The sequence below is a fragment of the Rutidosis leptorrhynchoides genome, chromosome 7, assembly GCF_046630445.1.
Source record: "Rutidosis leptorrhynchoides isolate AG116_Rl617_1_P2 chromosome 7, CSIRO_AGI_Rlap_v1, whole genome shotgun sequence".
In the NCBI taxonomy this organism is placed as follows: Eukaryota; Viridiplantae; Streptophyta; class Magnoliopsida; order Asterales; family Asteraceae; genus Rutidosis; species Rutidosis leptorrhynchoides.
The window spans coordinates 76,064,359-76,074,754 of record NC_092339.1 but is presented as its reverse complement, the minus strand read 5'-3'; positions in this window follow the sequence as shown (position 1 = coordinate 76,074,754).

The window sequence follows — 10,396 nt, the reverse complement described above, 5'->3', positions numbered from 1 at the left end:
GTAAGGAATAAGAGGAACATCATGTTGAATTGGTCCATGCCTTATTGAGGCCTTTGAATTTGGAACCGGATTGATCTTGTGATAATCGAGCAAATCAATGTTGCTTGAATCATCCTTGTCACCATCAACATTCACATTCTCCTATAGGGATTAATTAAAATCATCATGAATGAAACAATGTAACATAATTACATAAACATGATTTATGAGATCAATATTGGATCAAAAGATCAACATATATCATGACGTACCTTTTTTGTCAATGTGAAGAAAAATAAAAGTATGTATAGCATGTTTACCTTAAGTTTCCTGCACTCGTGTGCCTTCAGCTTAATGCTTGCTTCTCCATTGCCTGAGGAACAAGAGTAATAAAACTTATTTGTATGTCTCACTTATGTGTTGAATATATAGGTCTAACCATATGATTGTAGACTGTAGTAACACTTTCAAAAAAAAAAAAAAGTTGGTGGTGAGAATAGAGGTACAAAATTGTTTAATCATGGTAACAAATGACTTGAGTGAACATAAATTTGGGATAAGATACCTTCTTCACTCTTTGTACGAGTGTTAATCAATTTGGTTTATTGATTTCTTCGATTTATTCAGTTCGATTTCTTCGGTTTTGAAAATTTTGAGACCAAAACTGAATCGAAAACCGAATTCAATTTCAAAACTGAATAAAGATTTCAATAAATCTACTACACTACTAAAAAGCAAGTATTTTTACTTAGAAATACGTACAACACTTTATAATCGTTTCTCTTGATATCTTTGACTGTTTCTCTTGATATCTTCGACTTTTTATTTTGCGATTATTCTTAGTCAGTAGTAGCCGTGACACTTTATAGTTTCTTCTTTTCATATACCTGACTTTTCATCATGTCACGTGTTATGGTTTTCTTATTTTACACATATATAGGCACACAATTAAATCCTACTAATCAGTTTTCTAACAAAAGGAGGAACCGCGTATTAAATGAGTATATAAATGAATAAAGTTTTTCATATTGAAAAAAACGATCTTTTCTCTTCATATCTCCAACTTTCATCATGTCAAGTGTTTCAATTTTCTAGTTTAACACATAGTCAGGCAGACATTTCAATCCTACTAATCAGTTTTCAAACATAAAGATTAACTGTTTATATTTGCTATAAAAATAAGGATTTTTTTTCAGATTTGTCTATTGAGTATCGTCTATAGTTTCTATTAAAATTCTAAAATGATGATGTCATAAATACACATTTTTTAAGCTTTAAAAAAATTCAAAAAAAAAATTAAAAAATTCTTAAAGCACCATGATGATGTCATAAATAACAATTAATCTTAATTATATACACTTAATTAATAAAAATTAAAGGAAAAATGATAATAATGAAAAATAAATGCAAAGATATATATAACTTAAATAATTATTCTGTTTCTAAATTTAAAATTTTTTCTCCTGCATATTATTTAGTCATAATTTCAAAACAATATCACATATCTTCATATAAATAGTTTAGCATTCTCTCTTTCAAATCTTTGATTATTTCGGATCGTATGTTCCAGGCAAAATATTTGTGGTACGCTTTCGTTGTCATTATTTGCTATACGCATTTTATAAACTACAATAATTTGATTATAAAGTTTCTTAGTTGGAATCTGTGGTTTCACGGGTTATTAAACTAAATGACTTTAGCATTTACATTCACTTAATGCCTAAAACATATCATTAAACTGTTTCGTTTAAACAAACTCGTGATTTCACGGGTCATTTCACTAGTTAATATTAATAAAAGTAACGTATATACTCCGTAGTACTTAATTATTATTCTTTTTAAATTTATAAAAGTTTTATACGAGTTAATCACATCCTAGGATAATATTTATAAAAGTAAAATTAACAATAAACAAATTAACACTTTCATCTTGTCCTTTGAATGATAATGATATTCATATTGATTTTTCTAACGGAAGTCTTTAAAAATATCGTTAACGTACAAAAAAAAATACATATTTTAAAAATTCGTTATGTAAAAGTGACTTTAACGGCTTTGTACAATATATTAATGCTTTTTAATGGCCTCTTTCAACAATTTCTATTTCTATTTTTATTTATATTAAAAGTGTAACAAAGAATAATTTATGCATTCGCAACTTATATACAAACTAGTACTACAAACATCAGAGAATAGAGAGATTACCAGGAAAGGGAGTTGAACAAAGGCAAATTATAGCTGTTCCAAACACCAAAAACAAAACCCATAATCCAAAAGTCTTCATGATGAAATCTTATCAAATATGAGGTGCGTTTTTTTATGAATAAATACCATAAAAATCGAGTGAATTAACAACTGTATCAAAACAAACACCACAAAATCCGGGAAGTTTTTCAGCCCATATCTAGTACTGTATTTATTTGATAAAATAAATATAAAATATAGTATAACCCATGATAACTCCAAATAAGGAACAGTATAGTGTGTATAAGTAAGTATGTGTGTTGGAAACAGCGGTGGATAGAAAGTGATGATGATGCTTGAGTGGCAATAATAATTATAGTAATAGATAGATAGATAGGGGGATGGGTTTGTTTGCAGAGTGATGCAATAAATCGAATTAAATGTTATCTGAAGTTGTGCAACCATGGTGTATAAATCAGTTCTGGACATTTGGTATCCAATCTGCATGCTTCAACGTTTAAAGCTAATGCGGTGTCTAACTCTATTTTGATTAGTTAACTACGGAGTAGTTTATAGCCCTTCATATTATTAATTTAATAAATAATAATTAATAATTTACCAGAGGTCATGAGTTCAGTAACTCTTAGCGAGAGGTCGTGAGTTCGACTCACGTAGAATGTAGCATTGCACACAAGATTGTCCATACCTTTTTTTTTTTTTTGTAACCGAGGAACCACTACTACAAGTAGGCACATTGGCCTCCGCGCAGCGCGCAAACCTTGGGGTAGCAGGCAACCCATGTATCACCTGTGCCAGGAAAAGCACCCTCTTGTCAGAGACCACTATTAAGTTCGTCTGCCTATGGCAGGATTCGAAACTGTGACCTCCCGCTTCACAGGGAGCCCTGGTGGCCATCCAAGCTAAGCCTGGATGGTTATTGTCCATTTACCTTTGAATTTCACTCAAAAATGTTTTCTGCACATCGTGTTGCGGGAACAGTGGGGCAGTGGGGGATGGGGTTTTACCGCTCATGCATCTTAAAGTTGTTGAATTTTACACTTGGTATAGATGAGATATCTTGGATCAAAAAGGATGATGTTGAGATTATGGATATTATAAACTTGTTGTCATTTCTTCTTGGTTTTAGAAGTGGTTTGACTAACGTATGTTTGTAATTACAATCTCACCTCTAATGTAATGGTAATAATTGTGTACACAAGGATAATGTGGATATATTATCAATGGTGTATAAATTATAAGTTTATATTGATTACTTGTGAAAGGTGGACATATGCAAGGACTAATCAATCAATTGATTTGAGCACTCACAAGTTTCTTATGGTAAAATAAGGACTTGGTAAATCCTTGGTTTAAAGGATTGCAAGAGAATGGAAATTGATTGAAGTCATAATAAATAAGATTAAAGTTCATGGTGATCTTTAGTTATGGGATGTGATGCGATGTGATGTGACTAAGGCATGTATTTGAAACAAGGAAAAGTCTAGACACTTATGTCTTAGACAATTTATGTTTCGTGAGGTTTATCACGAATGAAGTGATGTATGTGGATTTTGTTGGGTTACAACAAAAGTTTGACTAAATCACTTGACAAAAGCATTAGCCGGATGCGCGCAAAAGATGGCTAATGTTGTGGGATTGAAGTCCATTTAGATCTTCCATAGTGGGATACCCAATTCCCTTCTAGTACAACGCTAGGAGCTGAATTCAATGAGAAAAGCCTACTATCTGAAGATTGTAACACATTTAATATATGATCCCAAAGTATGTGTTCGGACCCGTGTGTGATGCCCCGTACAAAATTAACGTGTACGGATCATCAACAACATGTCCATCACAAGGTTACAACACTATATGTTGTTTTAAAACAAGTTTGCATTCATAAAAAAATAGCGTTCTACAAAAGATAGCATGCTTCTACGAATAGAAAGCGTTAATATAAGTACGTGACACGAAGTTCATTACAAAGTCATGGTTCAAATGTAACATAAGTTTTGAATGCAAGGTAAAAGTTTCGTAATTGATACATCTCTAAATAAGCAGCGGAAATCTAACACCGAGAGTCTAGTACAGCAGAAGAAACATACGTCTAAGCACCTGAGAAATAACATTCTTAAAAAGTCAACACGAATGTTGGTGAGCTATAGTTTGATTGTAACAATAATGTAATGTACGCCACGAGATTTCGTATTCAAAACAGTATGAAAAGTATATGCTTAACCGTGGACACTTGGTAACTAACTTAACGTATATATTACCCCCAAAAAGTACACTTGGAGAGTGCGTAAGTTTACGAAGTATTAAACACCCGTTAAATGCTAGCGCGACTAGCCCGAGTGGGGATGTCAAACCCTATGGATCCATATATAAGATTCGCGTTCACCGGTTCAAAAACCAATGACTAAACGTTACCGAGCTAAGGGGAAAGTTTATGCCGTTATATAACCCACACATATAAAAAGTTTAAGTACTCGTGCCTAGTAAGTAAAACATAAAAAGCGCATGTATTCTCAGTCTTAAAATAGTTGTAGTAAAAAGGGAGCTATAACTCACAGTGAAAGTGCGGTAAAAGTCGATACGAGATAAGTAAGCAAGTAAGTCGGTCCGAAAGGCCCTCAACCTAAGTCAAAAGTTACTAAGTCAGTAAATGGTTTCAAAAGGGTTTAAAAGTACGTAATTTAAGTCTTAAGTGTCATCATCATCAACATCATACGTAAGGAGTAAAGTAAGTTTTCAATCAAGAATAGAGATCGAAACAAAGGCTGACTTCGTTCAGCTGCTACAACCTCTATACAAACTAAAATGATGTGAGACTAGTGGCCAAGGCTCCGTATGTGAGTCCTCTAACCTCTTACCAATTTTCAGAACCTAACTCGTCTTCTTTTGACCGTGGAGATGGTTTAAGTGCGAGTAGGTCAGAATTTTCTGCACAACGTTACAAGGGCGTAGTGACTTTCGGAAGGCTATAATCCTAAACCGTAAATTGGATTAAGACAAGTCTTAAAAGAAAAGTCATCTACTCGAACCGAACTATCTGGAAATTAAATTTTCCAGAAGCCCGGGAGCCTGATAAGACCCTGAAAACAGAAAGAAAGTGCTCCGGTGGGTTTCTTGGTGCTTGATGCTCATCACGGTTCTCATCCTTGATGCGTATAAGCCCCAAGTGTACAACTCTTGATGTTTTAGCATCACTTTAACCAATGTTTAACCATCAACACACAAAGTTAAGACTAGCAAACAAAATACATGTGATGACCCGCCCAAATCCATTTGGACGAATACATCATTCATCGATTTCACAGTGAGGTACTGACCTCTACATGATACGTTTTGTAAACATTGCATTCTTTTGAAAAGGCACACCATAATTGAATATCAAATTCCAAAGTTTTTGACGTTTGATGATTTCTACATATAGACAATCACTGTAAATAATAGTTTTCAATACTACATCCGTTGATAATGCAGTCAAAATAAGATACATGGTGATGATTTTGTGAATGCAACGTTTTCTAGAATAAAGCATGTATGACTCCATGCACATAGCTTGTATCACATATAAGTAAACAGCGGAAGACTTCTAGGAACCTGAGAATAAACATGCTTAAAAGTGTCAACACAAAGATTAGTGAGTTCATAGTTTTAATGTTGCGCATAATGTGTATATAAAGGTGGATCACAAGATTTCAGTTGTTTCATCCAGAAACGTTTATCAAAATATTCTACAAGATTGAGCACCCTGGTAACTAAACTTTAACGTATATATAATAAGTACCCATGTTTTAACATACATGCAACCAACATGTACAATACACGTAATCCAACGTGTACTAAACTCAAATAGCATACGTCTATTTTATAGTTCAGGCTAGGGTTTCTATACCTGGAACAGACGGGGATGTCAAGCCCTATGGATCCATATACAACTACTTGCGCCCACCAGTTCTTATAACTGGCAGTTACTAGTTACCAAAGCTAAGGGATTTTCGGTTCAAACTCAGTGTAGAATTTAGTATGTACTTGTATCCATTGCGTTTAAAATAAAGTGCATGTATTCTCAGCCCAAAAATATAGATTGTAAAATCAATTAAAAAGTAATCAATAAACTCACCTTAGCAGCACATAAATTCATTCACCGAAATGTGACTGAAACTCGGAATGCAAAGTAATCGTAGATCTCAACCTAGAGAACATATGTTGGTCAATAAATGTTTAACAAGGTAGGTCACGTCATAGTGTATCACAATCCTAATGCTCGAGACCGACATGCAAAAGTTAACAAAAGTCATCTCAACAGTCAACCTGACCCAATATGATCTTTAAATCTATACATGTTTATCATATTAACATAGTATCAGTCTTGAACGAATTTATAGTTTATCAACTCAAAATATTACTTATTTCAGGAGCTATATTATATTTGAATTATCATGGCTTTCAGAAAGCTTTCCAATATTCATAAAATCAGATTATAGTGTTTCTAAAGCTTTAAAATATGATAATACAGTCAACTTTGACAATTGTTCAACAAAACGAGCCGTGCCTTACAAAGAAATTCATTTACTCGATTAGTAATATCTAAAAATCCAATTTATTAATCTCATAGACAAGTTGTTTAAATATTAATTTACAGTTTCGAACACAATTTCAATTAATGTCAAAAATAATTCAGTTGACCATATCTTTTAATCCGTTCATTGAAATCACGCGATTTCTAAATGAAAAGTTATTAATTTTTCGTCAGCTTTCCAAAAACATGCATATCTGATGTTATGCGAGGTGTATATAAAATAGCTTATATTTTACAAGGAAATACTATTAAATATGATACAATTTTACACAAGATATTTATTTATTTATAGAATGGATATACTTAAACCTTGCTACAATACTTATAGGCAGTGTACCTAATCGTACAGTAGTGTAGTTTTTAGTAAGTCCGGTTCGTTCCACAGGGAATCTTTTTCACAAAGCTTAACGCTATATTAGTTTAATTTTATAAAAATACAAATATATATATAAGTAATATTATTATTATAAAGGGGGGTTTTTACCGTTTAATGACCGGTTTGTCGATTTTAAAAACTTTAGTCGCAGTTAAAACCAAATGTAAAATATTAAAAATAAATAAAAGACTTAATTTAAAGCGTAAAGTAAATAACGATAATGAAATTACGATAAATAAAAGTGCGATAATTAAAAAGTACGATAATTAAAAGTGCAATTAAATACAATAACAATAAATAAAAGTGGGATAATTAGAAGTGCAATTAAATATAAAATAAAGGAAATTAAATATGAAATAAAAGAATTATGCTTATTTAAACTTCCGTAATCATGATGTTTGACGTGTTGATTTTAGTTTTATGCCCATGAGTTAATTATCCTTTGTCCTGGATTATTTAATATGTCCGTCTAGTTTTTGTCCATAACAGTCCATCAGTCATAAATATAAAGTGCGAGTGTCCTCGTCAAATTATCCTTATACCCGAAGTCAAATATTCCAACTAATTGGGGACTTAAATTGTAACAAGATTTTAATACTTTGTTTAATAATTACACCAGGATGTCGACTGAGTGTAACCCAAGGTTTTAATACTTTGTTATCAATTATGCCAAGTGTCCTTGTACATAATTTCACCCCTGTTTTAATAATTCTAGTGGCTATTAATCCATTCCCGTGTCCGGTTAAATGAACGATTATTCGTACATATAAATATCCCGCCCATCGTGTCCGATTGAGTGTATATGGTTATTTATAGGGACGTCCAATTGTAATTCTTTATATTAAAATTAACAAACTATCATTTAGTTAAACAAATATAATGCCCATTAATAGCCCATAGTCTAATTTCCACAAGTGTCATTCTTTTGTCCAAATCCCAATTATGGTACAAAGCCCAATTACCCAATTTTAGTAATTAGCCCAACATCATGATTACTTCGTTTTAAATAAGCATAATAATAACTTAGATACGAGACATTAAATTAAAAAGGTTGAACATAACTTACAATGATTAAAAATAGCGTAGTGTTACACGGACAGAATTTCGACTTACACCCTTACAATATTCGCTAACATACCCTTATTATTAGAATTAAAATTAAAATTAAAATATAAATATAAATATTTACGTATAGATATAGAGAGATTGATATTTTTTGGATGGATTTTTAGTCGAACTGCGTTGGCTTTTATAGGAATTTGAGTCCAGGTGAACTCCACGAGTGGCGGCCTTTTCCCTCTTTGAACTCCGCAAGTCGCGGAGTTCGATTTTACAGCTCACACCATTTTGGAGCCTTTCTTGCCGACGGATTATTATATAAATATAATATATATATAATTTATATAATTAATTATATATTATATTATATTTATATACATAGTTAACTTGTAATTTTTAGTCCGTTGCGTCGAGCGTTGAGAGTTGACTCTGGTCCCGGTTCCGGATTTTCGAACGTCTTTGCGAATAATTTAATATCTTGTACTTTGCGTTTTGAATCTTGTACTCTTGTAATTTCGAGACGTTTCTTATCAATAATTGGAACCTCTTTGATTATATTTTGTACTTTTGAGCTTTTTGGTCGTTTGCGTCTTTAATTCGTCAAATCTGCCTTTTGTCTTCACCTTTTATTATTTAAACGAATATCACTTGTAAATAGAACAATTGCAACTAAAAGCTTGTCTTTCTTGAGGAATAATGCTATGAAATATATGTTCGTTTTTAGCATTATCAAATATTCCCACACTTGAGTGTTGCTTGTCCTCAAGCAATATAGTCTTGAAATACTAGAATCACTTCTTTATTCTTCACACTTTGTACATCAGTGATTTCTATACGGCGGTATAAACAATGGTAGTAACGATATGGTTTACAGTCCCACATGACTATAAAATTTAGATCCTTTAAGGAAATTGGATCTTTATGAAAACATTTGATCTTTTGAAAATTTTAATCTAGCTTTTACCCTAGATTAGTTTTCCGGAATAACCCTTCACCGGTGTTTGCAAAATATTTTTGTGGGTTTGGTGGGTTTTAGATTTGAAAATTTTGGCTCAAAACTTATGGTTTTGTGTCACCCACTTGCTAACCTTGTATTAGGAAAGCAACACGTCCAGTATACTTGCTCCGTATATTACCTTTTGGTAAGCTACCGTCCGGTTGTAAAGGAAAGCGTTGAACAAGCAACTATTAAGGCAATGTCCCCTGACATGCTTTTAATTATGGTCTAAAACGTGTCGGACGCAATTACTATCCTTTGTAGGAGCAATAGTAAAGCTCACCCTTATAATTTTTTGGTCTGGCACAAGGTCCTGTCTTTGACCATGCTATGCAACCACCGTTCTTACGGTTGACACCCGATTTGGTTCAGGTGACCTAATGAATTTCAGGTGAATTCCTAGAATTTTACGTTCAAAGGTAATGAACGCATTGAAAATGGCTTTTCAGAAAACAAATCGGTTTATAATTTGATCTAAATATTTTCTCGTTCAAGCTCGAGTTTAGATATCATTGAATTCCATGAGTTTGAATTCTCAATCTTTAAGGTCAATCTCAAGGATTGAGTAATATCAGTCTTAAAAGCTGATTTTTGATCTTTAAGGAGATTATCCTTTCTGGGGATCTGATTCATTAGTCTTATCCAGCTAATTTGCACGGTGCCCCCCATTTTACGAGATAAATCCTTCTCATGGCTAGGATAAATCTAACCACTTGGCGACCCTGTTTTATGCTGAGGTTCGTGGATTTCCTGCTGATTTTAGAGATGACTTTTCTAGATTTTTCGTCAACCTACAGCTGGTCTGGACGACAACTTCCTGACCTAAATCAAGAAGCGCGTTTCTTTTTCGGAAGACTTTACTTCCTTTTAATGATGGAATTGATTCATCGTGTAGATCCATCTCTTCTTTTCTTTCATCGGGTAAAACAGTTTAGTTTAGTCCAAAGCAAAAGTATTTTCAGTTATTTGTTACAGAAATATGTGACATATGTTTAAGATAACTTGGTAATTTTTTCCACACTTGGCTTTTATTTTCCTTTTTATTGTCCTCTATTCCATTTTAAATGAATTCTAACATTTTGGTTTGTTTCTCAATTTATGTCCTTTCCAAGGTAACAATAATTTTGGTGTTAACACCTAGTTTTATCGTTCATAAATATGTATAAACATGATTTTGAGTTCATTTAATTGAAAATTTTGAAAATTTTTACTA